Below are 18,471 nucleotides of genomic sequence, written 5' to 3'. Positions count from 1 at the left end.
AAAAAATCTAATTATGATTTTGTTTTATTCTTTATTAATATTTATAAAGAAGATTTCCAGGCATGGCATTTTTATATAGTTACATTTCCAGTTTGGACCAGTGTAACATTCCATATACCATACCTGTGGGATTCCTTTAAAATCTGATAATCGTTGTAGTAGGCACCACTACTCCATTAAATTCCACAAAATAATGTATCCCGGCCAAGCGACTGCCCTGCTGCATTCTGAACAGAGGAGGTCGGCATGGGTGCCATTTAGAGAATGCTTTGCATATAGTCATAGCTCCCAACTGTCCCCGATTTCCAGGGACTGTACCTGATTTGGAACAAAGTCCCTCTGTCCCTCCTCATTATGATCTGATTTATATACTTGTATATAAAATGCACTACTTATCTTTCAAAAAGTGTTTCCTAGTGCTAAACCTTCCATCCAATTTCTAAATTGCTGCATTTATCCATTTAAAAAGTCAATATAAAGGAATAGTAGTGGTAAAAAAAAGTACTTGTGGGTTTGAGCCTAGGTTCACATTGGAGCGATTTGTCATGCGATTTGAGAGATCAAATCACATGACAAGTCGCAGCCTATTAGAGACAATCACACCGATTTTGTGGCGCCGCACCAATTTTCAAAAGTAGTTCCTGAACTACTTTTGACGATTTCAGGTGCGACTTCAATAGACATCTGTGTATGAAGCCACACATATGTCTATCAAGTAGCACCTGAAATCGCGCTGACCTTGCTACTTTGAAATCGATCTACTTCAAGTAAAGTGGGCACGATTTTAAAGTAGCATCAGTGTGAAACAAGGCTAAAGTGGTTGTAAAGATTTGGTTTAAAAAAATATAAATAACAAACATGTCATATTTACCTCTGCTATGCAGCTGTGCAGAGTGGCCCTGATCCTCATCTTCTGTGGTCCCTTCATGGCACTCCTGGCTCCTCCTCTTTTCGAGTGCCCCATCGGAGAAGCACTCTATTTCGTGGACACACATGCAGGCGCACTCCTGTGTCCTACTGCTGCATCTGTAGACATAGACAGCAGGACTCGGCTCCGCCTACCTCATTGGATTTTGATTGACAGCAGCGGTAGCCAATGGCTGCTCTGCTATCAATCTATCCAATCAAGAGCCGAGACACCAGTCAGAGAGGGTGTGCATGTCTCTGGCGTGGGAACAAATGGTCTCAGGTGAGTAAAACGGGGGAGCTGGGGGGCTGGTACACTACAATAGGTTTTTCACCTCAATGCATAGAATGAAAAACAGAAAGGGTGTACAACCCCTTTAATTAATCTTTTTTTTAAATAATTCTCCTTTCAGGGGGCATGGCAGCGGGTGTGTCCTATGCCTACATACTTTTGCTAATAGGTGTCCCACCTTCCCATCTCAAAAAGTTGGGAGGTATGTATAGCGATCACATATGACCAGAGTGGTTCCCATTGTTATTATGGGCCACTGCCAGGATTGAGAGTTAGAAGCTGAGTGTCATAGTTCAGAATGATTATTGTTGTGTCCTCGCATGAACATTATACCAGGGAATTTTAATATACAGACTGCAGGCAGGAAGGAGAATAAACATCTTCATGACTTGCTGATAAGCCAGGATTCTCTATTATTATGCAAATTCTTACTTCAGTTGAAGGGGAACACTGGTCTGCCCCACTCCTGCTACCCTATTGGTATATTATTGTGATAGGCAGCCTAAAGCCTCGTACACACGATTGGATTTTCCGCAGACAAAGCATCAGAATTTTGTCTGAAGGGCGTGTGCCAGGAAATTGCATACAAACGGTACACAATTGTTGGCCAACAAACACGAATGTAGTGATGTACTACGTGGAATTTCAGCTCGAGTGCCACCATTTGGGCACATTCTGCTAATGTCATGTTTGGTGAGCACTGATTCCAAGCATGCGTGTCTGTACTTTGGACTTTTGTGTGACGGACTTGTGTACACACGATAGGAAAATCTGACAACAGACCGCTGTCTAACGAAAATTTACTAGCCTGCCATCCATTTGTTGGCCAACAATTGTCTGAGAGAGCGTATTAACGGTCGGATTTTAGGCAAACAGTCTGTCATCACACAAGTCCCATACAAAAATCTGATTGTGTGTACAAGGCTTTAGTAACTAATAGTGGGGTTATAGGATGTGGGAGGAGTGGGCTAGCCCTTGACTTTACAAGAACCTGGAATGAGCATATTAGATTGCATCTGGCTTTGGGGCCAGGGGTTTCTGCATTTTATTCAACAAGTCAGTTTGATAACATTTAAAGAATGACACGCTTTACCTCCCCACCAACCCTTCATCTCTGCCAGTGCAGCAAGGATTTTGATTACTAAAGCCTCATACACACGAATTTTCCACAGACAAAACCTCTGACTTCGTGCCTGGATTTTGTCTTGAATACAAACAGCATCAAATTGTTGGCCAACAAACAGGAACCCAGTGACGTACAACATGGTTGTTCAGCTCTTTAGCGCCACCGTTTGGTCTCCTTCTGCTAATTTCATGTTAGTAGAAGTTTGGTGAGTGTTGATTTGTGCTTTTCATTTTGCGCTTTTCATTTTGCGCTTTTCAGTTAGTTTCTGAGCGGCCCTTCATCAACCAGCCATGATGCGGAATCGGAGGAGATAACGTATTATTTATTATTGGCCTTGGAGTTATTGCTTTGACCCAAGTCCAGTCCAGGAACAGGAGGAGGATTTCTTGGACCAAAAATTGGTTACTTTATTAATCGTGACCAATTATGTCATATGCCTTTGCTGCGGGAGCTCCAGGAGAATAATCCAGACGATTTTCAGAATTATCCCCCGGATGACGGACCCCTGCTTTCACCAACTCTTGGCATTGTTGACCCCCTATATTAAGAAGCAGGACACATGCATGAGACTTTTATTTTATTTTTTGGTTGAATAATGATTTGGTATATTTTCTATATTTTTGGATGCATAGAATGCACTTTTTGGTTAAGTTCTATTGGCAGATAGCATGTCTAATTTTGTTTTCTTTTTTTAATGCACAAAAAAAAATTGTGGAGAATGATACTTGGCTATGTGTTTTACTTCAAATGACAGTTTGGGAGCAGGCAGTTACATTTAAAAAAAATACAACGTAAAATTAACAAGGGACACCAACATGTTGTATCTTTGATCTTAAAAACTACGGATAATGGTGTTGTGGTAACTTGCAATATAACAAGCATAATGATGTTATTCTTGATATCACTAGAAAAAAAAAGCCTTTGAAAATTAGTTTGCCATAATTCCATCAGTATCACCAGCAAAGCAGCTTCATTATTATCCCATTAAAGAAGAAGAGAATGTGCGCTGCATTTTGAGATTTCATAATTTGCCACGTCACAAATGTTAATTCTCCATTACGAATGCTAGTTTACAAGAACGACCGCTTCTGTCTCGTCCTTGCTTCTGAGCATGCCTGTTTGTACTTTGGACTTTTGTCCGATGGACTTGTGTACACACGCTCGGAAAATCTGACAACAGACCATTGTCCATGGAAAATGTTAAAGCCTGCTATCCAACATTTGTCTGCAGAAAATCCGGCAGCAATTGTCCGATGGAACGTACACACAGTCGGATTTTTCGCCAACAGCCTGTCATCACACAATTCCCGTCGGAAAATCCGATTGTGTGTACGAGGCTTAAGTGTTTACAGGAGTTTAGAGGCAGAAAAAAAACATCAGATGTGCATTTAGGAGAGGAGCTTTTGAGCATAAAAAACACCTGATGCACCCAAATGCAGGTAAACGCGTATAAACACATCTAAACATGTGTTAACGCTAGGAGCTTTTAGAATTGAATGTTTTTTTAAATTCCAATGACCAAAATAAATTAATATTTTGGCCAATGAAATGAATAAACACACGAGTGCTTGACGCTCCTAAACGCACTTGAGGCCTTAACCCCTTCCCGCCGAGAGTACGCAGATGTGCGTACTCGGCTTCCGGGGGGTATACCGGGATGATGCCCGCACCAGCATCATCCCGGTAACGTTTTTTTCAGCAGGCGATTGGCTATCCAGGCATAACAACCGATGCGGCTAAAAGCCTCCGCCGCTGTTACCGGTGCTCCCGCTCGATCGGGAGCACCGATTCAAGTTCCGCTGCCTCCGGCTGCTGGGGAGGAACTGGAACGAAGCCGTAATCGGCTTCGTTCCAGTCTCCTTATAGTAAACACGGAAGCGACGTCATGACGTCACTTCCCGTTTACTCGGCTGCCAATGGCGCCGGTTTTAAAAAGATATACGGTATTCAAAATCGCCGTTTTCGGTGATCTGAATACATTGAAGTGTAAAGGAGGGGTGGGGGGTCTTTTAGACCCCCGATCCCTCCATAAAGAGTACCTGTCCCCACCTATTACTGTCACAAGGAATGTTTACATTCCTTGTGACAGCAATAAAAGTGATCACATTTTTTTTTTTTAAAACAATTTAGTCATTTTAAAATAAATAAAAATAAATAAAAGAATTTTTTTTTTTAAAGCACCCGCCGTCCCCGTGAGCTTGCGAAGCAAAGAAAACGCATACGGAAGTCGCACCCGCGTATGTAAACGGTGTTCAAATCACACATGTGAGGTATTGCCGTGATCGTCAAAGCGAGAGCAATAATTCTAGCACTAGACCTCCTCTGTAACGCTAACCTGGTAACCGTAAAAAAAATTTAAGCGTCGCCTATTGAGATTTTTAGGTACCGTACTTTGTCGTCAATCCACAAGTGCGCGCAATTATAAAGTGTGACATGTTTGGTATCTATTTACTCGGTTTAACATTATCTTTCACATTACGCAAACAAATTGGGCTAATTTTACTGTTTTTTTTGTGCCTTTTCCCAAAAAGTTGCGTTTAAAACACCGCTGCGCAAATACCGTGTGACATAAAATATTGCAACAATCGCCGTTTTATTCTCTAGAGTCTCTGCTAAAAGAATATATATAATGTTTGGGGGTTCCAAGTAATTTTCTAGCAAAAAATAGGCTCAGTCATGAAAGGGTTAAAGTGTATATCATAGTCTTGAATTTACTGAAGTTGAACACACATACCACCTACTGTATTTGTCAGTGGAAATCCACTCCTGGCATACTGTATATCTTCTCACCTTACAGGCACTAGTTAATAGATATTTTAGAATCAAAGTTATTTTTAGGATTTTTAATTTTACATGTAATGCTGGATTTGTTTCTTAACAAATGTAATTTATTTAGTATTAGAATGTAATTTAATATTAAAATATAATATAATAGCTTTTAAATAAATGTTGGCTCCCAATTTTAATATAAATTAACCTGTAGTATTATACTACTTATAGAATTAACAAATAAATTCACGTAGAGCTCAGCCCGGAGGAGCCGCTGGAAATAAACCAGGTCTCCCTTACCTGTCCAGAGCCATATACCAGTTCCCAAGCACACTGACAAACACAGGGTTAACACTGCTAGCCAGGTTTTCCAAGGTTTCTCTGAGGAACACCACCCTCTGCTGGACAAAGCATGCAAGAAGGGGAACTTTATCTAGGTAAAGTTTTTGTATTTTGCTGTCTGCATGGGAAGAGAAGGAGGGTGCTGCTGAGTATGTTAGGCTTGATTCACACTAGCGCGTTTTTTGATGCATTTCGCATTTTGCAAAAATGCAAGGAAATTTTTTAACATGGGTTCCTATGGAACATGTTCACATCAATGCATTTTTGTGCCTCTGCGTTTTTGGAAAGGGTCAGGGACTTTTTTCATGCAAAATGTAGCGTTTTGCATGTAATAGAAGTCAATGGACCTGCATCAAAAACGCAAGTACTGCTTTTTTACCACGTTTTTACCGCTTTTTTGCCGCGATTTGCATTTTCTTTCTTTCACTGTATATATCTGGTTGCTAAGCAACCACAGTGTAAAAAAAAAAAAGAAAGAAAAAAAAACCCTGCAAAACGCGGCAAAATCACGGTAAAACGCATGTCCAAAAGCGCGACAAGCACCACAAAAAGCACTGCAAAAACGATCAAAAGCAACATGCATAGATGTGAATCGAGCCTTACTGTTACCACCCCTCGTGGGAGGCCAGTCGGGGTTCCAAGGAAAACGTACTTTGCAGCTAAATCGACTATTAAGCCCTGTTCACACCTGAGCATTGGGTAGTTTTTTTCTTTACAAGATTTTGTGGTGCATTTTTGGAGTACCACTATTCATTTTTGAATGGGCCTCCGTCCAGTCCAAAAACACAACAAAGAAGCTCATGTACCAAATTTTAGCACTGAGCCAAGTGCGTTTGGCGTTGTGTGATTTGCCATGATTTTTGTGCACATGACAATTGCAGTAAAATTGCACTGCCTTTGGGGTGCCATTAAGGAACAATGGTACCGCAACCATTTCTCGTGTTTTGCTGCAATTACAATATGCTCAGGTGAATGGGGCCTTATACTTTCTCACCTGCTTAAAGCGGAACTAAACCCATTGATTTAACGGTTTCAAAAAAACAGTTTTGATTATTTTCTGTATAACAGAAACATAATTTTCTGTATAACAACAAAAATATATAGTAAATAAGGATTTATTAATATTTATAATGGCTCATTAGCTATGGATTAAGTGTACGTTAAATCGTAGGTTGCTTTCAAGTCATGGGTCCCTGCTGCCCCCACCCCCATTTAATAGGATCATGCATTAAAAATACAGCATCACAGAACCCACAGTAGCAGAACATGTACTTTATGTCATCACTAAGCATGGCCATTCCTAATATAATTATTCAACATATGGCTGCACATTGACTCTAGTAATATGGTCATGTTAACACATGGCTCAATGTGTGATACTGTCATTTTCCATCTTCCTAGAGCCCTAAAGCGTGATGTAATATATTTGTGGAAGGCACAATACCATTTTTGTCTCTTAACCTCCCTGGCGGTACGATTATTTCAGATTTTAGGTGCTAAAAGCGGTACCATTATTTTGCATGAAAATTTGGCGTTTTATATTGTAGTCCTGTAATTCTTAGGAATAACTCACTTAAATCTGTCCAAACCAGAGTCTAGCAGACATCCCGGGTATGATAAAGTTTGAAAAATGAAATCATAAATTATAATATAATAAATAACTATAAATAATTGTACCAAATAATAATATAACAATAATAAAAATTATTCAATAATGTAATCAAATCAAAAACACTGAAATTTGCTCAGTTGCAGAATTGTCACTGTCATTACTTTTCAGTATTTGATAACGGATCTCCGCACAAATCGCTATCGCTCAATTCTGCGAGTGATTACAATTTATTATCGCTGTTTTCTAGCTGGTCTAAAACCATTTTTGATGTAAAATGACAGTTTGGTTGCTATGGACAATCTCCAGTTTCCAGGCATAAAGAACAGTTTTTATTATATAAAACTGCATGCAGGACATTGGACAGACCACTAGGGACAAAGGAGATGTGAAATATTTACATACAGCAATGTAATCTGTAAGATTACATTATACTGTATGTATACTGTCTGTTTCACTTTTTGAATTTGGCGCCGATCTCCGTCCCCGTGCGTCGCAACGCTCGCAGGGCACGGAGATCGGATCCGTGATAGATCAAGCGAGACACGGCTCGCTCTTACAGCGGGGAGACATCACTGGATCCAGGGGAGAAGGTAAGTAAACCTCCTCCTGGATCCAGCGATGCAGTCCCGAGTCTGGCTCGGGGTTACCGCTCTTGGTATAAAAATTCCACCTCGAGCCAGACTCGGGAATACCGTCAGGGGGGTTAATCAAACTCCATGTATTGTTTTGTACATACATCCATAATATAATTACACACATTTATTTTCTGTTGTTTTTTTCTGTAGTCTTTGTAAGCTTTTGTATGTTCTGCGTTTTGCTGTCAGCGGTTTAGACATTAATGGCTGTGTTGAGCTATTTTGAGGGCACAGCAAATTTACACTGTTATACAAGCTGTACACTCACTACTTTACATTGTAGCAAAGTGTCATTTCTTCAGTGTTGTCACATGAAAATATATAATAAGATATTTACAAAAATGTGAGGGGTGTACTCACTTTTGTGAGATACGGTATGCGTCTTTGCTGTGTAATTCCCATGTACATGTTTGCACAATCCTAAAATCTGCTTGCAAATCAGTGTGGGTAGGAATTTGTTTCATAAATCTATTGAAAGGTTTGCTGTCAAATTTAGTGTGCAGATGGTGTGGAGTAGCTTTACCCTGTGAATACAGGCATGTACTGATTAGAAACTATTAAAACCAATAAAACAGGTATTATTCCCCTTGCCCAGGATCCTCACTGAGCCTTAGGGCTCGTTCTCACAGTAGGTAAACATGGGCAGTTCCGGTTAGCATCTACTGTGCCTACCATAAAACAATGGATTGCTTATATTAATTCCCATCTCCACAGGGAACAACTGGCTTACTGCCATAGGAATGCTGCGTCAAAGTTCAATCTTATTTGGCAGACTTGGTTAGATAATCCTAGTCTTGCCCCACCACAGCTAGTGATGGATAGACTTCTATGACAATGGAGAGTCAAAAAGGTTATTTTTTTCTTTTAGTTTGTTGGGTACTTGATTATTTTGCATCCAATAGTTGAAAAGTTTTTTTTTTTTCCTGATTTACTATATCCCATAACGAGTGCTGTTTTTTCAAGTGTTATGATATATACTCTGGATTCATGATAGAAAATGACTGGGATAAATTTTGTTATTTATAATGTGACTGCTTATCATTTAATCCTTATGTATGATAGATGCAATGTATTACCCGACATGTCCTTCTTTCATGTTTGAATGTATAGTCACTCTTTGTAATAACAAATAAAAAAGTTTTAATTCAAAATTTGGCAGTTCCGCTCCATTTTTACAGCTTTCCGACCACCCACTGAAAGCCTAACAAGCCTAGGAGATAGTATACATGCTGTGACAAATTTAATTTGGCTTATTAAGTTTGACAGGAAGCACCACCTGTCAAACTTGCCCATTAACCACTTGCTTACTGGGCACTTAAACACCTTCCTGCCCAGACCAATTTTCAGCTTTCGGTGCTCTCACACTTTGAATGACAATTACTCAGTCATGCAACACTGTACCCAAATGAATTTTGTGTCCTTTTTTTCCCACAAATAGAGCTTTCTTTTGGTGGTATTTGATCACCTCTGGGGTTTTTATTTTTTGCGCTATAAATGAAAAAAGACCGAAAATTTTGAAAAAAAACGCATATTTCTTTGTTTCTGTGACAGAATTATGCAAATTATTAATTTTTCTTCATAAATTTTGGCCACAATTTATACTGCTACATATCTTTGGTAAAAATAACCCAAATTAGTGGATATTATTTGGTCTTTGTGAAAGTTAGAGAGTCTACAAGGTGTAGTGCGAATCGCACAAAATTGATCACATCTGATGTACTGGTGGCCTAGCTCGCTTCTTGTGACCCGAACAAGTCAGGAAAGTACAAATACCCCCCAAATGACCCCTTTTTGGAAAGTAGACATTCCAAGGTATTTAGTAAGAGGCATGGGGAGCTTTTTGATGATGTCATTTTTTTCCCACAATTCTTTGCAAAATGAAGATTTTTCATTTTCTTTATTTTTCTCCACAAAATTTTCATTGTAATAGGTTATTTCTCTCACGTGGCATGTGTATACCACAAATGACACCCCCCAAAAAATTCTGCTACTCCTCCTGAGTATTACAATACCACATGTGTGGGACTTTTTCGCAGCCTGGCCACATAGAGAGGCTCAACATGCAGGGAGCGCCATCACGTGTTCTAGAAGCATAAATTACACATCTAACTTGTTGACTACCTATTACACTTTTGAAATACCAGGACAATGACACGTGACACTGATGACAGATGGCACTGATACGTGGCAATGATGACACTTATACGTGGCACTGATGACACATGGCACTGATGACAGATGACACTAATATGTGGCACTGATGACACGTGGCACTAATACGTGGCACTGATGACACGTGGCACTAATACATGGCACTGATGACACGTGGCACTAATATGTGGCACTGATGACACGTGGCACTAATATGTGGCACTGATGACATGTGGCACTAATACGTGGCACTAATACGTGCCACCGGTGACAGATGGCACTAATACGTGGCACCAATGACGCGTGACACTGATGACAGATGGCACTGATAAGTGGCATTGATGACACGTGACACTGACAACAGATGGCACGTGACACTGACAGGTGGCACTGATGACAAATGGCACTGATACGTGGCACTGATGACAGATGGCACTAATACGTGGCACTGATGACAGATGGCACTATGTGGCACTAAACACGTGGCACTGATGACAGATGGCACTTATACGTGGCACTGATGACAGATGGCACTGGGGACAAATGGCACTGACAACAGGTGGCACTGGGGACAGATAGCACTGCGGGCAGGTGGCACTGGGGTGGGGTGGATTGCACTGGGGTGGATGGCACTGGGGCGGATGGCACTGGGGCGGATGGCACTGGGGCAGGATGGCACTGGGGCAGGATGGCACTGGGGCGGATGGCAGTGGGGCGGATGGCACTGGGGCAGGATGGCACTGGGGCAGGATGGCACTGGGGGGGGCATGACACTGGGGGTGGGGGTGGCACTGGGGGAGGATGGCTCTGGGGGAGGATGGCACTTTTTTTTAAACTTTTTTTTTACTTTTTTTTTTTTTTTTTTCTTTTTTACACTGACGGCTGCTGCAGCCGTTCTTCTCTCCCCTCTCACACGCTGTCTGTGTGAGGAGGGAGAGCGGCGCTGAGAGATGATCTCATATGTTTACATATGAGATCATCTCCCATTGGACACGCCGATCACGCTGTAAACGGCCGCTGTGATTGGCCGTTTACAGCGATCTGTGTTTGCCTGTCCCCGGGGGACACGGCAAACACAGAACTTCCGCGATGCGCGCCCGCGGCGGCGCGCATTGCGGAAGTAAACACCAGGCCGTCCAGGGACGGCCAGGCGAGGGAAGCCGCCCGCCCTAAGGCCGTCATTCGGCTATAGGGCGGGCGGGAAGCGGTTAAAGTCAATGGGACTACACTGCAAAAACACTTGGCTTGTGGTTTCAACTTGTTAGTTTCAGACAAAATTGCTTTTTAGCAGCTAGAAAACAAAAAACAAAAGAAAGCAAGGCCCAGAAGCTGATAATTGTAAAAATAAATGTGGAGCTAACTCAAAACAGTGATATATAACAAAAACATCAATTCATAAATACAGTAGAAAAAAAAAACAGTCCAAAATTCATAGAAGTACACAGAAGTACAAAAAAGTTCAAGTGCAAATATATATCCAACTCTGACCAGGAAGGAGAGAAGAAGGAGGTCATGTGGGTGCTCAGCGCTACTTTGTAAGAAAGCCTTTTCGTACCATTGAATCATACAACCTTAAATTTTAACACCACGTTAGACCAACTTGTGGTTTGAAAAAAATAAATTGGTTAAATGCTCCCAATTTGGATTGGATCTGGAGATGAGAGCAGCCCCATAGTAACTCTATGGGTGACGTCCCTTTCCAACTGAGAGCAGAGCTTCTGCTGCTGGAGACCAGACCGGAGCACCTTCAGAAAAGGAGCGTGGAGGAGATTAAGGAGGGCTCCTCCACACAGCACAGCAGGAGAACACTTGTATATGTTTATTCACCACCATTGCCCTATACCTCTGCCTGGTTTGGTGCTCTAAGAGAAGAGTGGAGTTGATAGTGCCATTAAGGATAACATTTATCAGAATCGTCATTAGACCCAGTGGGGTCTTTATTCAAGGTGAGAGGCTGGGGCACACTTTTGTTGGATTGCGGATGGTGGAATTAAGTGTGACCACACATTATTAGAGTTGATATCATTCTTACACTTGATTGCAGCACTTCTATCAACTTATATTTAATACTTTTTTGCATATGCACTTTTTTGAATCTGAGAGTAAAGCCGCGTACACACGGGCGGACTGTCTGGCCAACTTAGTCCGCCGAAACACATTTCAGCGGACAGTCCGCTCGTGTGTGGGCTTCAGCGGACTTTTTCAGCGTGCAGTCTGGCGGACTAAGTATTTCGGAATTTCCGTAATACTGTCCGTCGGACTCGCATTTCGGCGGACAATCCGCCCGTGTGTATGCCAGTCCGCCGTACTTTTGAAATGAGCGGACTTTTCCCGCCCGGAGAAAAGTCCGCTCATTTCGAGCGGGTATCCAGGTAGGCGGGGCCCGCGAAGGAGACGTCACTGGCCCCGCCGCCTGGTATGGACTTAAAGGGGAACCCCAACGCCGAAAAAAATCGGCGTGGGGTCCCCCCCAAGTCCACAACAGACCCTTGTCCGAGCACGCTACCCAGCCGGCCAGGAAAGGGGGGCGAGCGAGCGCCCCCCCCTCCTGAGCCGTACCAGGCCGCGTGCCCTCAACATGGGTGGGGTGCCTTGGGGAAGGGGGGGCCGCGCGGCCCCCCCACCCCAAAGCACCTTGTCCCCATGTTGATGAGGACAAGGGCCTCTTCCCGACAACCCTGGCCGTTGGTTGTCGGGGTCTGCGGGCGGGGGGCTTATCGGAATCCGGGAGCCCCCTTTAATAAGGGGGCCCCCGGATACCGGCCCCCCACCCTATGTGAATGAGTATGGGGTACAATGTACCCCTACCCATTCACCTGTAAAATAAAAGTACAAAAAAAACACAACACACGAGATAAAATACTTTATTGCACAGCTCCGGGGGTCTTCCGTCTTCGGGGGGTCTTCTCGCCGGACTCCTCCGCTATCTTCTTGTAGCTCTTTTGCTAGCGGAGGAGTCCGGCTTTCTTCCTTGCCGCCGGCCTCTTCTCCCGACTTCGGGGGTCTTGTCCCCCTCTTCGGTTCTTCTGCCGGGCCACCGCGCCTTCTTATAGCTCTTTTACAGGCGGTGGCCCGGTCTTCTGTCGCCGCCGCTGCCGCCTTCCGTTCTTCTTCTTCTTCTTCTTCTTCTCCAGGAGATGTTGCCTCGACGATCTCTTCGGCCGGAATGCCAGGGACGCACTGCGCGGCCACTTATATAGGGACAATGGGGCGGTGTCACATGGCTTTATGTCACATGGGTTACGATGTCATAGTCCCCATGTGACATCAACCCATGTGACCAACCCATGTGACATAAAGCCATGTGACACCGCCCCTTGTCCCTATATAAGTGGCCGCGCAGTGCGTCCCTGGCATTCCGGCCGGAGAGATCGTCGAGGCAACATCTCCTGGAGAAGAAGAAGAAGAAGAAGAAGAAGAAGAACGGAAGGCGGCGGCGGCGACAGAAGACCGGGCCACCGCCTGTAAAAGAGCTATAAGAAGGCGCGGTGGCCCGGCAGAAGAACCGAAGAGGGGGACAAGACCCCCGAAGTCGGGAGAAGAGGCCGGCGGCGAGGAAGAAAGCCGGACTCCTCCGCTAGCAAAAGAGCTACAAGAAGATAGCGGAGGAGTCCGGCGAGAAGACCCCCGAAGACGGAAGACCCCCGGAGCTGTGCAATAAAGTATTTTATCTCGTGTGGTTTTTTTTGTACTTTTATTTTACAGGTGAATGGGTAGGGGTACATTGTACCCCATACTCATTCACATAGGGTGGGGGGCCGGTATCCGGGGGCCCCCTTATTAAAGGGGGCTCCCGGATTCCGATAAGCCCCCCGCCCGCAGACCCCGACAACCAACGGCCAGGGTTGTCGGGAAGAGGCCCTTGTCCTCATCAACATGGGGACAAGGTGCTTTGGGGTGGGGGGGCCGCGCGGCCCCCCCTTCCCCAAGGCACCCCCCCATGTTGAGGGCACGCGGCCTGGTACGGCTCAGGAGGGGGGGCGCTCGTTCGCCCCCCTTTCCTGGCCGGCCGGGTAGAGTGCTCGGACAAGGGTCTGTTGTGGACTTGGGGGGGACCCCCACGCCGATTTTTTTCGGCGTTGGGGTTCCCCTTTAAGTCCATACCAGGCGGCGGGGCCAGCGACGTCTCCTTCGCGGGCCCCGCCTACCCGGAGACGCGCTCGAAATGAGCGGACTTTCCTCCGCGTGTGTGGGCGAGTCCGTTCATTTTAAAAGTAGGGCGGATAGTATGGCGGACTTAGTACGCCGTATTAGTCCGCTCAAAAAGTGCCGTGTGTGGGCAAGTCCGTTCATTCGAAAGTATGACGGACTGTCCATCGGATTGTCTGACGGACTAAGTTGGCCAGACAGTCCGCCCGTGTGTACGCGGCTTTAGAGATATATTTGTACTTGCACTTTTTTGTACTTCTTTGTACTTTTATGAATTTTGGACCGTTTTTTTCTCACTGTTTGGACTATATATATGAATTGATATTTTTGTTATATATAACTGTTTTGGGTTAGTCACTCCATAGCTGTCCCGAAGCCTGTTACAATGTCCTGACATGCAAATTGGATGTGGAGACACCCGCATCCAATTCGCAATAGTGTGAACCCAGCTTTATACCACTTTAACATGTTAATGATGTTTTTAATGTTTTAAATTCTGCAGTTTTCATTAAAATAATACTAGCTGATCCTGCCATAAAGTTTAGGCACTTTCTGTTATAGAGTGCCAATGCTCTGTTCCTGTCTCCCGTTTGTGTTCCTGTGTTGTCTCTCTTTCACATGGTCTCCCAATGGAGACAACAAGCAGTCCTGCAGATATACAGAATACAGGCGTGGTCCACTGTTGTCATCAGAAAACTCACCCTTAGAAATGCCATACAGCCATTGCCAGAAAACATGTATCCAGCCAGAAAGTGACTGCAAAGAGGATACCGCAGATCAGCAGCACTAAGATACAGCAAAAGATGAAAAAGGTCAAAACAGGAATAAAAAAAGACATGACATTTATTTATAATACATAGTAATTTAGCAAAATAAATGCCAAGCATTTAGAATTTCCATGTACTTTAAGCTCTAGACTAATGACTTGGAGATCTGGGCTGTACTACCTTTCCGAAACTTTGGCATGATAAACTTTATTTATTAGGTTTTGTCATGTCAGTGCTCAGACAATAAAACTCTGCTGACTCCTGCAGTTTTCCAGTGATCAGTTCTACGCGGTAAGCGCTCAGACACAGGAGTAGGTCTAAAGGGAAGCTTGTGATATGATTATATCTCTCTTCCTGTTTATTAAAAGATTCAGTACTTGCTCTGCCACTGGAGAGAGATATAACAAAATAAACTTCAAACTAAAAAGTAAAAATTGTTAGTGATGTAATTAGCTACAGTTTAGTTGATAACAGTAACAGCGTCTAGTGCTGGAAGTTTGTCGGCCTTGCTTTAATGCGGATTTGACACAATGTAGACTGGCTGGTAAGACAATTGTAAGAGCCCCGTCACTTCTCTGCATTTTAACGTAAAAGGTTTGCTCTTCTACAGGGTTACTGTAACTATTATTCATTTATTGTTAGTTGCCTTACTAAGTAACCAATTAAAGCTGCAGTTGTATTTTTTAGTTATTGTACATTTTTAAAGCTGAAGTTTAGGTATGGCAATTTTTACATACTGTAGTTATATTTGTCATTGGTCATACCTGTGGGATCCCCATGGAAGCTGGATATCACTGTAGTAGGCACTGCTATTATAGTGATCTCCACTAGCTTCCAGGTCACGTGGCTGCCCTGCTGCATTGAGAACACAGGAGGTTGCTCGTTTGGTAAGGGTGCCATACAGGGAACGCATTTTTGTGTGTTTTTTATTTTTCTATTGGTTGAACTAGATGACTAGACAGACTAATTGGATGAGGTAGAGAGTGTGACATCATTACCTTGCCTATCCACCTTGTCCAATCCAAGAACTCTGTTTTTTGATGTGACGGTCCATGTTAATAACTCTGATTAGATGGGAGGTCAACAGATGGACCCCCACTTTATCCTTGCCGATCTGCTGCCCTTTTTCCAAAGACAGTACCCTACGTACACTTATTGACCACCAATGCTCTGATATTAGACAGGGGACTGGCGGAAAGATGGGCCTAACAGTGATGGAGTTGTTTTAGGCCTAATGTTATGCTCTCATTAGCAGGCAGGATTTTTTAATAATATACTAAATAAAAAAAATAATGGCAGCAATACAACCTAACTATTCCACCATCCACCAAAACCAGCTCAAGCTGCAGTTGTGAGATGCCGACTGCATTCTCTCCCTGGAGATCCTGCGGAGTTGATTGTTGTGTGCAGAGGCCAGTCGTATTTTGCCCTATTATCGTTTCAGCTCTCACATCATCCACTCTGGCTAACTGTTGGGGAGGGAAGACATTTTCCTCCACTCTGTTGGGAAGGGAGGACGACAGCCTCCTCTCCCTTCTCCCCCTGGATCCTGACCTGCTGCTGAGAAGTGACTATCGCCTTCTCACCCTGGGCCTCTGGAACTGCCACAGGTGTGGGGCAGAGGTTTTGGAACCTCTGTCCGGTTGCCAGCGCTTCAGTTGGAGAAGTTTCTTGCAACTCCACAGATGCTGCTGTTGGTGCTGGGCAGAGCTCAGTGATGTTCTGCCCTGATGCCAGCCCTTCTGCTGGAGGCTCACTCAATTGTTCTTAGCAGAAAAGTCGCTTAAATCACTAGTCTCTGGAACTGCTGAAAATCCAGGACGGCCCAGTGCCAACACTTTGGCAGGTGATTCGCAATCCATAACATCCTCTGATGAAAAGTCAATTAAACCCATACATTTCGTGATCTGTGGCTGGGTAATGAGGATGGCTTCCTCTTCTCCAGAGGTCTGAAACTGCAAATGGGAAGATAAGCGGCTGCTGGACAGATGCATTCCTCCACCCAAGCTCAACCTGTGCAGAAACTGGATCGTCAAGGTCAGTCAACACTTGCTGCATCCACCATAAGACCTTCACATCCATAGCTATGGGCGGAATCTAGCAGCCATCTGTAGGCGATCTCCAGCTCCCATTCCTGACTGGCTAGAAGCTCCAAATCTTCCAGTGCCCAGGGAACTTATGAGACATTTAGGAGCCATTCTCTGTATTCCAAGATTTCTTCCAAACGCCTCTCCAAATCGCTCCCAAAGTCAGGGTCCTCAGACAGCCCCAGGACGCTGTAGCCAAAGCCTTCTATTGGGGTGTCATCCACTGTCCACGGGCACACTTGGGCTACATACCAGCGGAGGGCTCTGTAGCTCTTGTCCAACCGCATCTCTGCCTGGATCAACCTGGTTAACTCAGCTTTCCATTCCTTGTACGGTTTTCTCCCAAAAAACACCATTCGCAATTTGTACTGCGACCGGTACTTTTCCTGGAAGGAGGAGAGAATTTTTTCCTGGTGTTGCTGCTCACGGGCTAGCGCTTCCTTCCAGAGTTTCCAACGGACAGAACAATGGTTTATTTAGGTTTTGTGCGGTCCTAGGCCTGACTAAACTCATGCACCCCCAATTTAAATATGACCCACCCCTTCCTGTCAAGGCCACACCCCTTCCTGTACCCTATCATCTGTAAACCACACCCCTTCCTCTAGGCTCATTTGGCACTTTTCGGGGGGGGGATGGGTACCTGTATTTGACAGGTACCCTTCCCCACTTCCAGGAGACTGTGCTGCCCCCTCTGAAGTTCAGCCCCCCTCCTCCTTTCTCCACTGGGCCATTCAGAAAGTGTAATGTGCTTCACACATGTGCAGTAGGGAACCAGCCGGTTTCCATTACCATGAATGATGGTGGCAAAACCCGAGAGCCAATCCGAAAATCAGCTTAGGTGTAGACATTGTGGGATCCATGGACAGGTAAGTGTCCTAATATTATAAGTCAGCAGCTACAGTATTTGTAGCTGCTGAGTTTTAATGTTTTCACGGGGGTGGGTGTGGGGGTGGGGGTGGAACGCCTCTTTAATGAGTTTGCATTGATTTCAGCATTGATGGAGCACTTTATTGCAATATCATGATCTGCATATTAATGCACTTTCACTAAATGTGGACTGTTTAATGGGTTTGCGTTGATTTTAGCATGCATGGAGCACTTTATACATGCCAGTGACGGCTGGTGCTAAAAAAATTTGGAGGGGCTCAAACTAACTAAAAAATTCTGAAAAAAAGACATCAATTGCAGCCTCACTGTGCCCATCAATTGTAGCCTCACTGTGGCCCATCAAACGCAGCCACTGTGCCCATCAAATACAGCCACTGTGCCCATCAAATACAGCCACTGTGCCCATCAAATGCAGCCACTGTGTCATCAAATGCCACCACTGTACTCATCAAATGCTGCTACTGTGTCCATCAAATACCACCACTGTGCCAATAACACTGATATAATTTATTCAATAATTGTACCTGCTGTCCTGGGGGTTTCCATCTTGCTCCTCTCTCTCCCCCTCCTCCTGACATCAAAGCCAGACCCCGTCCCGGTCCAGAGGAGAAGATTCACTCAAGGAAAGCAGGGCGGAGGAGAGTATGTGGAGCATAAGGCCAGTCACCGGCCGATATTCCCTTAAATTCGGACGCCTCTACTATAATAAACTAAATATCCATTACTGCAGGCAGTAGGCAAAGCAAT

Source organism: Lithobates pipiens, unplaced genomic scaffold, assembly GCF_037356315.1.
Source record: "Lithobates pipiens isolate NorthernLeopardFrog02 unplaced genomic scaffold, aLitPip1_a1.2 Scaffold_19, whole genome shotgun sequence".
Classification (NCBI taxonomy): domain Eukaryota; kingdom Metazoa; phylum Chordata; class Amphibia; order Anura; family Ranidae; genus Lithobates; species Lithobates pipiens.
Note: the sequence above shows the minus strand (reverse complement) of the source record.